The 13235-nt window shown below is 38.1% G+C and overlaps 1 protein-coding gene across 2 annotated transcripts in view; it reads left to right on the top strand.

Moving 5' to 3' along the window:
* Positions 1-13235, top strand: part of LOC131977406 (carboxyl-terminal PDZ ligand of neuronal nitric oxide synthase protein-like) — a 266401-nt gene that overhangs the window by 168308 nt on the left and 84858 nt on the right. The window lies entirely within an intron of this gene.

The raw sequence follows: 13235 nt of genomic DNA, 5'->3' as shown, positions 1-13235 counted from the left end.
CCCGGGTAATTTGAGTTTGAGACCCCTGCTCTAGATGGATTAAAGTTTTGTTTACCCCTATGTTTAAGTACACATGTTTTGAGTCCGATAGAAGAATGGATCATCTTTTGTTCCTTTTGTTCCTATGCTATGCACCATATTTGTTTCTCTTTCCATTAGTTTAACGGTCTGTCAACTTGTTAATCAGAGGTCGAAGCTCAGCTAGAAAACATTTCTCTAGACAGGTACTACTTTACTTTACTTTTACTTTACACTGAGAAACCATTTCTCTTTTGTAAAGATACAGTACCAGCACCATATCTTTAGAATATTTTTACTGCTCTACCTTGCTGTGAGACTGTCCCTTTTGACTAAGAACTGAAGCCATGATATCAATCTTATGCTCTCTACAAAGCCACCAGACTCCTTTGACAAAACTACTAATTTTACTTTGCAGGACACAGGAGTTGTAGTTCTACTGCTTCCTCGATCTTTAAGTTTGTTTGTATTATTGTGTGACATTGGTGTTTTAAAGCATTAGTTCAGATTCACCAATGTAACATGATAATGCAAAAAAACTCAACGATGGAGTCAGCAGTAGACCGACCACTCCTGTGTTCTGTAGGGTAAAACTACTGTTTTTGTCAAAGGAGTCTGGTGGATTTGAAGAGATCATAGATAGGGATTCAGTTCCCTGTTGGAAAGAGCTGTCTGATGTCAAGTTAGATCAGGGAAAATATTCAAAATAACACGTGCCCTTTCACTGATATTGATAGAAGAGTGGCGGTTCTACACAGGGGCCTCCAGGAGCCACTGCCCCTGTGAAGAAGCCCTTGGCCCCTGCTGTGGCCCCTGTGTCAAATTAATAATAAAATGATGAATTTATAACGATGAACAATGGAACAATTCTTACCTATTTTTCGTTCAAACAATATCTCATTGTACACAAAAGGAACCCATAATGTGTACATTGTATAATAGTTTAATTGTGCAATAAAAGCTAAATATAAAGATCATTATCACTGTACTGCACATTTAAAATTATGAAGTAATTTTGCACAAAAATGAGAAATGTCATTGTCGTACAAAAAATAATTGTTAATGTTGATAAGTCTCATTGTTTCAATCAATGCAGTTTTTCCAAATATACTTAAATGATACTTTTAGCTAAAATAAAGGTTTTGAATGCTTAAAAATAATTTTTGACGTTTCTTAATGTGCCCCTCTGATTAAACACTGGCCCTCCCTTGGCCCCCACAGTAAAATTGGTCTAGAACCGCCACTTCGTCTTGACTTTTTTTTAGGTGGCAAAACAGTAGTTTGAATGAAGGTACTTCTGACTGCCATTGACTGGAAGTAATGCTCTGACTATGGATAACAACCTGATACAACCCCATTTGAAAAACAAACTGTCCCTCTAAGGACTTAACTGCTTTTGAAGTGTTATTTTAATGTGTTTAGGCGGACTTTCTGGCAGCACATCTCACAGTTAACGTCACAAACAAGGGCGTAAAAATTATGAATCGCGGTGCCCTGCTGGCTGAGAGGTTAAGGAAAGAAAAGGTCCACACAAGGACGGCCATAAAGAAATATGTCTGTGCATCCAAATCTAGAGTCAGTTCACGTTAAAGTTTGGAAACCTGGCAGGAAATCAAATGTCTGTTCTGTCGCTCCAGGTCAGGCTGACCCTGGAGTGTAGCTGAGGATATCCAAAGTTTACATAAGCCTTCAGATGTTCTGCTTTTATTTCTTTGAGGCTCTCTTATTTTTGCAAGTTTTCCTCGAGGCCTGAAATGGATTTCACTTTGATTTAAATACACCGCCAGTAAAATCGAAGTGCATGTTCGTGAATGACATAGCTCAGTCGGTTTCTGCTCAGAAGCAGTCAGCAGCATGTTGAGCTCCAACGCTTCCATGCCAGACACCCAGTTTGTGTGTTTGTGTTTGTGCGGCGTCATAGTGTTAGAGATTTGATACGGCTCAGTCAGACTGTCTGCTCTCTGACCTGCTGAAAGCCTCCACCAGCAGTCTATCTATAACCAGAGAAGTGTCCTGTCTGGAGGTGTGTGCGCGGCTGTCTGGGTCAGCTGGCGGAGCAGCGTAGTATGCTGTTTACTGGGATTTACAGTCGTATGCAGGGGTGTAATTGTGTTTTTGATCGAGGCACCAGCGGGAAGACGACACGGCATGATGAAGGCAGGAACGTGGTGCAGCGTGAAGTTTATTACACCACTCCGCCTTTAGACCTCGGCTACTGCATCACGCTGGCAACAATTGTGTGTAATAATCAATTTATTATGCTCTTGTTTTCTATTACTTCCCACCACCTGGGTTTGTTTGGAGCGGGAGTGGACAAAGGATAATGAAAGGCCATGTGTTGTTTGTGCCCGACAAAATATTTTTATCCTGATTGATATGTTAAGGTATAAATGTGTTTGATTGCAACATTTAGCTCATTTACATTCCATTTTGAGAAATGATTGCTTTTCATATTTTCAAGATGCATCCACATCAACCTAACATTCATTATCAATAAGCAACCTGGTCTCACAGGAATCTGTGAAATAGCCACGGATTTGCTTAACTCAAAATCCGTGGAATAGCCACGGAATCACTCAAATTTCCGTGAAACTGACACGGATTTCGCTACAATGCAAGTTAATGACAGTCATATCCCGTGGCTATTCCAACATACAAAGTGATTATGTACATTCACTGAGTGAATATTTAGAAAATAAAACATATATTTCTCGCTAGAAATGTGCCCAAAATCCATTTTTATGCAGAAACTAAGTCAAAATAAAAAATTTTTTCACTAAAAATGAGAGAACTGTCCATGTTTTTTGTTCTGACCGCCGGGACCTTAAAAGTCACGTGACTTGGAACAAACCAATAGGAAAAAATATCCATGGAATAGCCACGGGATATGACTGTCATTAACTTGCATTGTAGCGAAATCCGTGTCAGTTTCACAGAAATTTGAGTGATTCCGTGGCTATTCCACGGATTTAGAGTTAAGAGACCAGGTTCCAATAAGTGTCATTGTTTTCCCTTTACAGCTGCTCCTGGCAACGAATGCCTGCTTAACATTTTCACAAAGGGAAAGATCAAGTTAAATATTGGAAAACATATATCCCCCCCAAACCTTAGCAAAGTGTTTAAGTTGCCAATCAAAGTGCTTGTTGGGGTGTTTGTCAGTGAGGGGGCAGCATCCAACTGTTTTTGTACCTTTCTGAAATAGACAATGCAACTACAATGTCTATTTTACACAGCCATCGGCCTGGTGTGCAGAGCTGCAAAAGTAAGCAATGTTTGTGCTTTTCTCTTAAACTCTCTTTTTTACTCCAAGTCTTGGAAACAGTGTGGATATATATCTTCCATGCCTTCAGAAATGGTTCCACAAGATGTTCTACAACAGTTAGTTTGACACTTACTGGAGCATTAAAGCCGAACAATAGAAGACTTGGTCTCCAGCACCCTGTCCACTGTTCAACAACTATGTTTCTTCCACAGTGTGTTAGGAAAGGAATACTAGCAGTGTATAATCATGTATTGGAAAAGTTCGAGGTTTTTTTTTGATAGCACATTTAAAAACACTCCTTAGTGCTGCACAGAAAAATAAAAACAAGTGGAAGTTAAAAACACCTAATTAAAAATACAATATAAGCAATAAAATTACACCATTAATCAAAACAAATTAAAACCAAAGCATTGTAAAGTTGACAAATGATCTCGAAAGGAAAGCTAGAATGAAAAAATGTGTTTTTAATTCAGATTTGAAATTGCCAACCTGATCTGGAAGAAGGATCTACACCTAAAATTCAATGAAAAATTTTAGGAATGATGAATAATGAAAAAAAATGAAAAATGAAAAAAAATAGATGAATATAGTGAATATAAATAGTGCATAATCTCACATTTCCAAGGACATAAAAATCATATTTCACTTGTTTATGTGGCTCACAACACAATAGAAATATGGTTACATGTTTCAGCAAAGAGCGTTCCTCTGAAGCACACAGATAAGTGTAGCAACAGAAAGAAAGTTTTATTCAAGCTGCTGCTAATTTCTCATTCATGAATATATTGTTATTAGATTATTACTCTAGATTACTAGAGGGGCACTCTGAGAGCATGGACCACCAGGGCCATGCCTTATCTTCCTAACAACATGTTAACAAAGTGAAAAATCATTTGTGTAAGTGCCCGTGGCTCTACTTGGCCCTGCTTCTGCCTACCACAAACTTTCATGAAAACTGGGTCAGTGTTTTTTTTATTGACAAACAAAACAAAACCTCCTTGGCAGAAGCAATGAACATGAATTACAACACGTCATGTCGGAGCTGCTTTCTTTAAGGGAAAAAAGAAATGCCCTAAAATTTAACTGTGCCCATTTTTAAAGGAGAAGCCGTGGCCTGAAAAGTTGCCAATTTTGGGGTTTGCAGAGTTTTAGCCAAGCAATTATCTCAGACGGCATATCTGCCAGCAGCACATCCAAAATGTCTGCGTCTGTTTATGCTGCTCAGCCAGTTAGAGGGTTGCCTCATTAAGCTTTCCGCTGGTCAGATGCACCGAAAAAACAGATTCAAAGGAATATTTTACTTCTTTTAATTCTTCATGTTCTCTTTTTCACCTTGCTGCTAAAAGATTCCCCTCTGCAGGAGAATCCCTGATCTGTAGTTAACTTTGGGTAATTGGGTAGCTCCTTCGGCAGTCTCAATTAATGGTAAATAATTAACACACAGGCTTTTAGGCAGCGCTCCAGAGTTTATTAAACTTTTCGTCAGCGCCACAAATGAGAACATTAATGTCACCTCAGGCCCCGATACCTGTTCACTCACCACACGGGGAGTCACGGAGCGGGGCTTCTGAGGGCCATTTTGGGTCCTAACTCAGAGTTACAAAACCAAGCTATTCAGCTGTTTAACAGTCCTTGGGTCCCATTAACGTTAGAGTTATGAGACCTTTCATTACAGCCCCTGATTGAAAGCAACACAGCGTGAAATCACTGAAACAACGAGCTCTCAGCAACGACCTCTATTCTCAGGTCATTGGAGGAAGTGTGTGTCTGTGTGTTACACTTTGTGTAGCTGCTACACAAACTATATGTAATTCTTTTTTTTTTGTTCTTCATTTGACACATTTGTCACTCTTAACAGCTTGACAGATTAAATGGGGAATGTGCCGTGGTACGCGGGGGAAGGGAACATTGAATAAGATGTGTGTGCGTCCGCGTGCCTTTACGTTAGTGTATGAATTTTTATTACACAACCGTGTGTGTGTGTTTTCTCCCAAGCGGAGGGATTTGATTCACTACAGGGTTTCCCTGGAAGCTCATGAAAGGGAAAGCAGCCTGTGAGTGTTAAAGTTCATTCTCTTCCTGTCAGCTCCCGTTAGACTGACAAATCCCTCGGCGCCCTGCGTTCAAACGATCCCGCAGGACTCGCAGAGCACGCATCAATCCTACCTTTGGGCTTTGTGTCCACGAGGTTGAGTCAGGACGTTTACTTTTAAAAGGCTTGCCTTCGGTATCAAAAAGAGCACTGCTACAAGACAAATGGGAAAGGCAAAAGTCACAGTTCAGAGATAACTGCATTCTGCACATTTTTTAAGAGGCTGCACTTGTTTTTCTTGTATTTTCTGGCGAGAGGCAGACACTTATCGATGGTTTTTAATCAAAAGTGAGTGCTGTGCAGAAAAAAGATCAGACTGTGCATGAAACAAATGTCAGATGATTTCAAAGTCTTACAACAAAGTCTCTTTCTTGTTTGTTTTTTTTTTTAACTTCCTGTTCAGATCAGTGCAATAGTTTAAGCCTGAGCTGTTTTCTTAGCGAGTGAATCAGACAAAGACAGCAGGAGTGTGCCTGTGTGCTTTAAAGTGGGGCTGTACAACAAACGCTTTGATAGAGGTTTTGCCTCTGGCCCACTTTCAGATGCTGTCAGGCAGATGTAAACACTCTGATCTATGAGTGTAGCGCTGCAGGCAGCACTCCACTGACAGCACTCAGCACCCATCATTAGTGTGCCTCAATTGTTTTAGACCAGCGGTTCCCAAACTTTTTTAGCCTCGCACCCCCTTCTATGTCCCAACCGGGTTGACGCACCCCCAATCCCCCACACCGTCAAAAAAAAAATGCAATAAGCTTTTTTATAGCCATGTTAAAGGCGGCATGTTTAATCATGCTCAAATGACCAGAACACACATATAATTAAATAATCACAATCACAACAATGAGCTCTCGCATTTGAATTAATCTGAAACACAGTTTCAATATAATGCAACAAAGTTATGCCACTTTTAAGAGCAAAGAGGATGATGACAGGCTCAGGATCAGAGGCAAAAAGCAGATAAGTTGGGGAAAATGTTATAATATTTTGAGCCACGTTGAACAAAAATTGCAGCAAGTTTAAATGAGCGTGGAGCTAAACAACCCGTCATCATAACACAGGCTGGAAAAATGGAAGAACAAAACTTATACGCTTCATTTTAAGATGAAGTGCATTTTGAATAGCCTGCATTTATTAATTAATTAATATTACAGTTTTTGATTTTACATTTTACAAAGTCATTATTGTGTGTGGGGAAAAAAATGTAATTGTGTAATTATCAGACCGCCATTACATTTTTTATCTCGCGCACCCCCTAGCGGCAGCCCGTGCACCCCCGGGGGTCCACGCACCACACTTTGGGAATCCCTGTTTTAGACCATCACAATGTAACATGCTTTGCCGTGCACGGGCTCCAGGGGCCCGAGAGGTCAGTGGTCTTCTGTTTGAAGTGGCTGCTAACACTTATTGGTTTGAAATAAGAATGTCTTAATTGTGGGTTGGGGTTTTTTTTTTGCTTCTCGCTTCATCACAGTCTTAAGAATTAAGACCAAATCAATCCAATATTTGTCTTTGGAAACATTTTATTTCACTTCCAAATAAATCACGATTCATTTCCAAGACATTTCTTTAAAAGAACTATTTATTTTTGCAGCTAGAGACTGTGTTCATGTTTGCAGTTAATTAATCGATGGTGTAACCAAGAGAGTTTAGTCACAGCAGGGCAGCTGATGATGCAAAAATGTAAAATATGTCTTTATATGGAGTTTACCGTGATAAATTAATAATTCATTAACATAAACTTTGGGTTAAATGCAGTTTTTCTTTCAAGGATATTTCCCTGTCGTTTGCAAACTATATAGTTCTTTCCAGGAAGTAGATCATGTTTTGTTGTTGTGGTTTTTGTTATTACAGTTGTGCTGTACACTGAGTCCAATACAGTAGTAAAGCAGTTTAAATCAGAACAGGGAGAGCTTCAAGAAAATTGAACCTACATCTCAGGTTTCCTCTGGCGGTTCCCTGCAGTCATATTTATTATAATATCTGTCAGCATCAGACAGCCGAGCTTCATAAATACCGACGTTCAGATGCAGTTTTTGAACTTGTGCCTTTGCATTTTGATAAAATGTCACAAAAAGAGAACTCATTCCTCTCCTCTGCACCTGTCTGAAGTTTCTCCTGCACTAAAAGAGATGTAATAGATGCACGTGTGCGGGTCCTTACAGGACCTTTTACACACTTGAGCTGTTGTCTTCTAATCCTACAACATGGTCTCACAGAAATCCATGAAATAGCCACGGATTTCGCGTAACTCAAAATCCGTGGAATAGACACGAAATCGCTCAAATTTCCATGAAACTGACACGGATTTCGCTACAATGCAAGTTAATGACAGTCATATTTTTCTGGCGAGATCTTCACCACAAAGTGATTATGTACATTCACTGAGTGAATATTTAGAAAATAAAACATATATTTCTCGCTAGAAATGTGATCAAAATCCATTTTTATGCAGAAACAAAGTCAAAATATTGATTTTTTCACTAAAAATGAGAGAACTGTCCACCATGTTTTTTGTTCTGACCGCCGGAACCTTGAAAGTCACGTGACTTGGAACAAACCAATAGGAAAACTTATTAACTGTCTTTAACTTGCATTGTAGCGAAATCCGTGTCAGTTTCACGGAAATTTGAGCAATTCCGTGGCTATTCCACGGATTTTGAGTTAAGCGAAATCCGTGGCTATTTCACGGATTTCTGTGAGACCAGGTTGAATCCTACCATGCAGCATAGGTTTCATTTGTGGTTTGATCATTCAGTCTGTCCTGTATCAAGTCTGAGAAAAGTTGTTCGAACATTTGTAATTTGTGGTATGTGTGGCAATTTTATTCCTGTGTGATGATGTTAGTCCACATAGTAGCCATTTCATTGCAGTGAAAGCATTTTAAAACTTGACCTCAGTGTCTAAAACGAGCTGCTGTGACCTCCAGGATAATCAGAGCCTCATGAAACTTTACAAGCACAAACTAGAGACCTAGAGCATTCAGAGGATGTTGAGAATTTATTTGACTGAATAAAAGAAGTCAATGCAGGTTAAAATATAAGTTAACAGTAATATTATTAAAAACCAGTTCATGTGTGTAATATGTGATTAGAAAGAGACATTTCATTTCATTGAAATGAAATTGATTGATTACATTAAAAAGACTTCATTTCCCACGGTGCTCTAGGAGCAGACGTAACGTACGTGATTACGTCAGAGTTTGTTGTGTTAGCAAGAAATGTGAAGCCACGGCATGAACGCACACGCTGTATATTTTTTGCTCTTCTTTATTTTTCACTAAAGAACGTCTGAACATGCTACATTTTTGGTGCCGAAACCCGAGAAGGAGGTGATTATGGCTGACGAAGATAGAGCAAAAATGTAGCAGAAAATACTTCTTGACTAAAACTAGAGACCTAGAGCATTCAGAGGATGTGTAGCTTATCTACATATATTGACAATAGGGGGTTTCCAATTGCCAAAAATTGCTGAAAATGGACTTCAGGAACCCAAACATTATTTGCTCTGAACCATTATACACCTCAATAGGTTAAATGAGTTGATTAATTAAGTCCTATTTATTAGAAATGTATGACTGAAATTAATCTTCACACTCCCAGCTTTCAGATGATATATACCACTTTTATGTGGGATTTATTGTTGACCTGCTATTTCCCCCTAAATATCCACTACACACAACCCCAAACTCAGTTCAAGGGGGTAGAATGATAAAAAGGTTAATAAACACTGCAGACAGGTTCAGCCTCTTGAAGAATGTGTTTGTATCTGGTGTAATTCATATATTAAATGCTTATTTTCAAAATCCAGTTACTGGTAAAAAAAGAAGAAGTAGTAATGGTGCAGGTGTTAACGCCTCTTTTTTTCTTTGCTTCTCACCAAATTTAGTAGTCCTGCTGCATTGGTTTGTGTTTTATGCATTATTCATTTTCATGTCAGTTGTTTTCTTTAACTAAATGTTATGTTCTTTTTTAAAAACAAGCAAATTGACTTAATTGGATTAATGTGAATGGTAATATTTGAGCAATTATATGCAAACTAAACTTATTAAAATTCTGGGGATGCACTTCATCAGTTTGAAACAACATGAGCACCGCAGAGTGTTAGTGTGATGTCAGTCCCTTGCTGTTGAAGCTGAGGTGGTCCTTGCTTTTTCCCAGTGAGGCTGTAATCATCCTGAATGGAGCTTTCACACGTATGATTACTCACCTGGCCTCGGGACAACAGTGTGATGATGACAAGAGGGCTGGTGTAGGAGGCAGGTGGGAGGTGTAAGGAGGGAGTGGAGTTAAACGTCAAATGGTCGAAATCACAGCTTTCCTGTCTGAGCCACTTGGAGATGGATGTGTTGTTGCACATTACGCAGCCATCACTCTAGTCGAGGCGATGCATAGCAGGTGAAAATTACGATTAAGAAATTAGGCACGGGAGAATTTACAATCTGCTCCAGTACACACACACACTGGAGGCGAAGGACTTCCAGTGAAGTACACTGTAAAAAAAAAAAAGATAAACAATAGCTACTCAATGAAATTGAGGCAACAGATTGCACGCAATATTATTAATGATTTCATTAATGATCAATTAAAAACGGACTAAATCTATTGTGTTGGATTCATTCAAAATTCTCTTGATTTAAATGACATACACATAATTATATTTAATGTGATCAAAATAAGTACATTCTATTTCAAACATTTTTATATTAAAGTTACTTAAACAACTGCCTCAAAATCAAGGACACATTTATATTTAATACATTTTATCAAATATATTAAGTAAAATTAAATGACTACAGGATAATTTATTACAGTGTACACTGTAAAAAAAGATAAATGGCTACTCAATAAAATTGAGGCAACAGATTGCATACAATATTATTAATTAAATCTAACTACGTTACAAGTTGAGTTAATAACAACTTAACAGGAAGTGCCTGTCAATTAAAGACAGACTAATTATATTGTGTTGGATTCATTCAAAATTCTCTTGATTTAGAATTACATACACATAAAGATTATATTTAATGTGATCAAAATAAGTATTCCATCTCAAACATTTTTATATTAAAGTTACTTAAACAACTGCCTCAAAATCAAGGACGCATTTATATTTAATACATTTTATCAAATATATTAAGTAAAATTAAATGACTACAGAATAATTTATTACAGTGTAGGAGACATAGCTTGTCCAACTCATGCATATTCATCAATTCAAATGAGGGGAGAACAATGTGGGAAACCCACAGCAGACAGAAACAGTATTCAAAGCAGATTATTTTTAGATTTTTAGAGTAGAATCAGTCTGCAGCCCATCCATACAGGCCCATAAGATCACTCTTTGTCAGATTGCTGGTCCCTCCTTCTTAAAAGGTTGAGAACCCCTCCTCGAGACTTTCTCTTTATTCTCCATCCTTTTACTCAAAGCTAACAGCTTCTCAGCCTTAACTCACAACCTGTTTGCCTCAGGGACACACACAGACACTCACTTTTTCTCTGCTTGTCTCCTCGGCAGCCTTGCAGGACAGAGACTCATCTTTTCAATACTCTTCACACACAAGCAGGCAATAAAAATGCAGCCTCTCAACTTTTTTCACTGACTGTAAACTCAGTGGGTTTGTGAGAGAATATCACTTGACCTATTTATATTGGAGAAAATGTTCTCACTTGTCAGGGTCACTTCTCTTGATAGCTTTGCAGTGTGATGATTAGATTTCTTAACAAGTGTTTGTGTGTGTGTGTGGACTTGTGAAGGTGTGATACAACTTCAGGCTGCCAGACAACGAGGAGTCAGAGGCCAGGAGACACAATACAGACCGTAGCATTTCAGCATTCCTCATTCTTTTGCGTTTTTATCCACATCTGCTTCCATATGTGCATATCTGATTATGTTATCATATGCTGACCTGGTTTTATCCCGTGTAGGAGGCTGTTGCACATGGGAATGTTTTCCTATCAGCCGATACAAACCTCAAGCAGTGTTACCTCATGAGCGAGTGAAACAGTGACCATTTAACCTCAGGCAGAGCTGAGTCAGTCCATGTTGATCAGGCTTGATTCAGTCATGTAGAACCTGATAATGTAATAAATTCCCGATAATGTAATAACCCCGATAATCTAATAAAAATCTGCACTTGAGTCCATTGAAAATGTAATAAAACCTGATAATGTAATAACTTCCCGATAATGTAATAAAGTGCATTTCCCAATAATGTAATACACTTTTTTACCAATAATGTAATAAAGTATAACACCAAGCACCTTTAGATTTCAAGAAGCTGTTGAATGCATTCGTGTGTCGTCATGGATACCTCGTTTGTGAAAAACGAATGAACGGGTCAAAAGTGAATAAACATTCAACTTTGACCTGTTGGTGGCGCTAGAGCTCTTGAGCTAGAGTTGTCTACACAGTATCACCACTTGAACCCAAGTAATGGGTGGTCTGCTGTTAAATTATTACAATATTGGGGAATTATTACATTACCAGGACTTGGGAAATGAAGGCTAACCTGATAATGTAATAACCTCCCATTAATGTTATACTTTATTACGTTATTGGTAAAAAGTGTATTACATTATTGGGAAATGCACTTTATTACATTATCAGGAAGTTATTACATTATCAGGTTTTATTACATTTTCAATGGACTCAAGTGCAGATTTTTATTACATTATCTGGGTTATTACATTATCAGGTTCTACAAGTCGGACTGCCACTGTTTATGAAAATGTGATGAACCAATTGAAAGGGTTAACCACAGGCTCAGACGATCGGACCCTCTTCTCCTCATTGGCTTTTTTTCACCCCTTTCTCTCTCTTTCTCTTTCTATGCCTCTATCATTTGACTTTCCACTCCATTAGGCTGCATTTTGTGCTGACATTCAATATCTTTTGCCAGGAATGTTCGAGTATTCAGTGCAGAAGTTTTCTCATAGAAGATTTTGAAAAATCATGTGGCACTCCATTTCTCTACTGAAACCCAGAGTTATAAGAGTCTTTTAGAGTTTGACCTATAAACCTGCGTAGCTGCTACACTCTGTGATTTAAAGATGTGTTCAAAGACGGCACAAAATGCACAATTTAAGACCCTTCACAAGTGACAAACTACAAACTGGATCTCAGTAATTTGACAATCAGAAATTTTAGTTTACACAAGAGTTGTCCCAATTAATCATTATTGATTATTACCATGATAACAAAAATGTTAACAAAAATGAATTATTGATATTATGTTAATACTACACATATGATAATATTGTGTAAATAATCCAGCTCCCCTGAGATCATTTTCATTCTAATTTCAGACCCCCCACCTACCCCCATTTTTGGCATTTATTTGGGAAACAAACTCACAATAAACAACGTTAAAGATGAAACTGACTGATTCCATGTTTTCTCCTTTTCTAAAGACGCTAATACCATTATAATCAATTATTTTGTCCACAAAAATTGTGTGGTGAAAATCTGATATTGTGACAACCCTAGTTTACACTTTTGAGTGACACTGAGTTTTGTCTCATCTCAACATCTCATTTCAACATGAATTTAGGTAAAATGTCTTTGTGTCTTCAAATCAGGATTTAGTTCAAACGAAAGATTGCAGGTTAATTAAGAATACTTGAACATTTTTAATCCCTGTAACAAATTCACTCTAATAGCAGAGTGTACACACACACACACACACACACACATAGCTTCTTTGTGCTCCATTTTATCCTTGTCGCGCTGCTTCACCCTAACTCTCTGTTCTTGAAGTGTTAAAATGTTTTTGTATCTTTCTATGATTTTTACAGTCTTCTTATCAGCCTGTCAATCATCTGAGAAGCACTTTGATCTGCACTAACCTGTATGAAAGATGCTGTA

This window comes from Centropristis striata, chromosome 9 (genome assembly GCF_030273125.1).
Source record: "Centropristis striata isolate RG_2023a ecotype Rhode Island chromosome 9, C.striata_1.0, whole genome shotgun sequence".
In the NCBI taxonomy this organism is placed as follows: domain Eukaryota; kingdom Metazoa; phylum Chordata; class Actinopteri; order Perciformes; family Serranidae; genus Centropristis; species Centropristis striata.
This window is presented reverse-complemented; position numbering and strand designations above follow the sequence as displayed.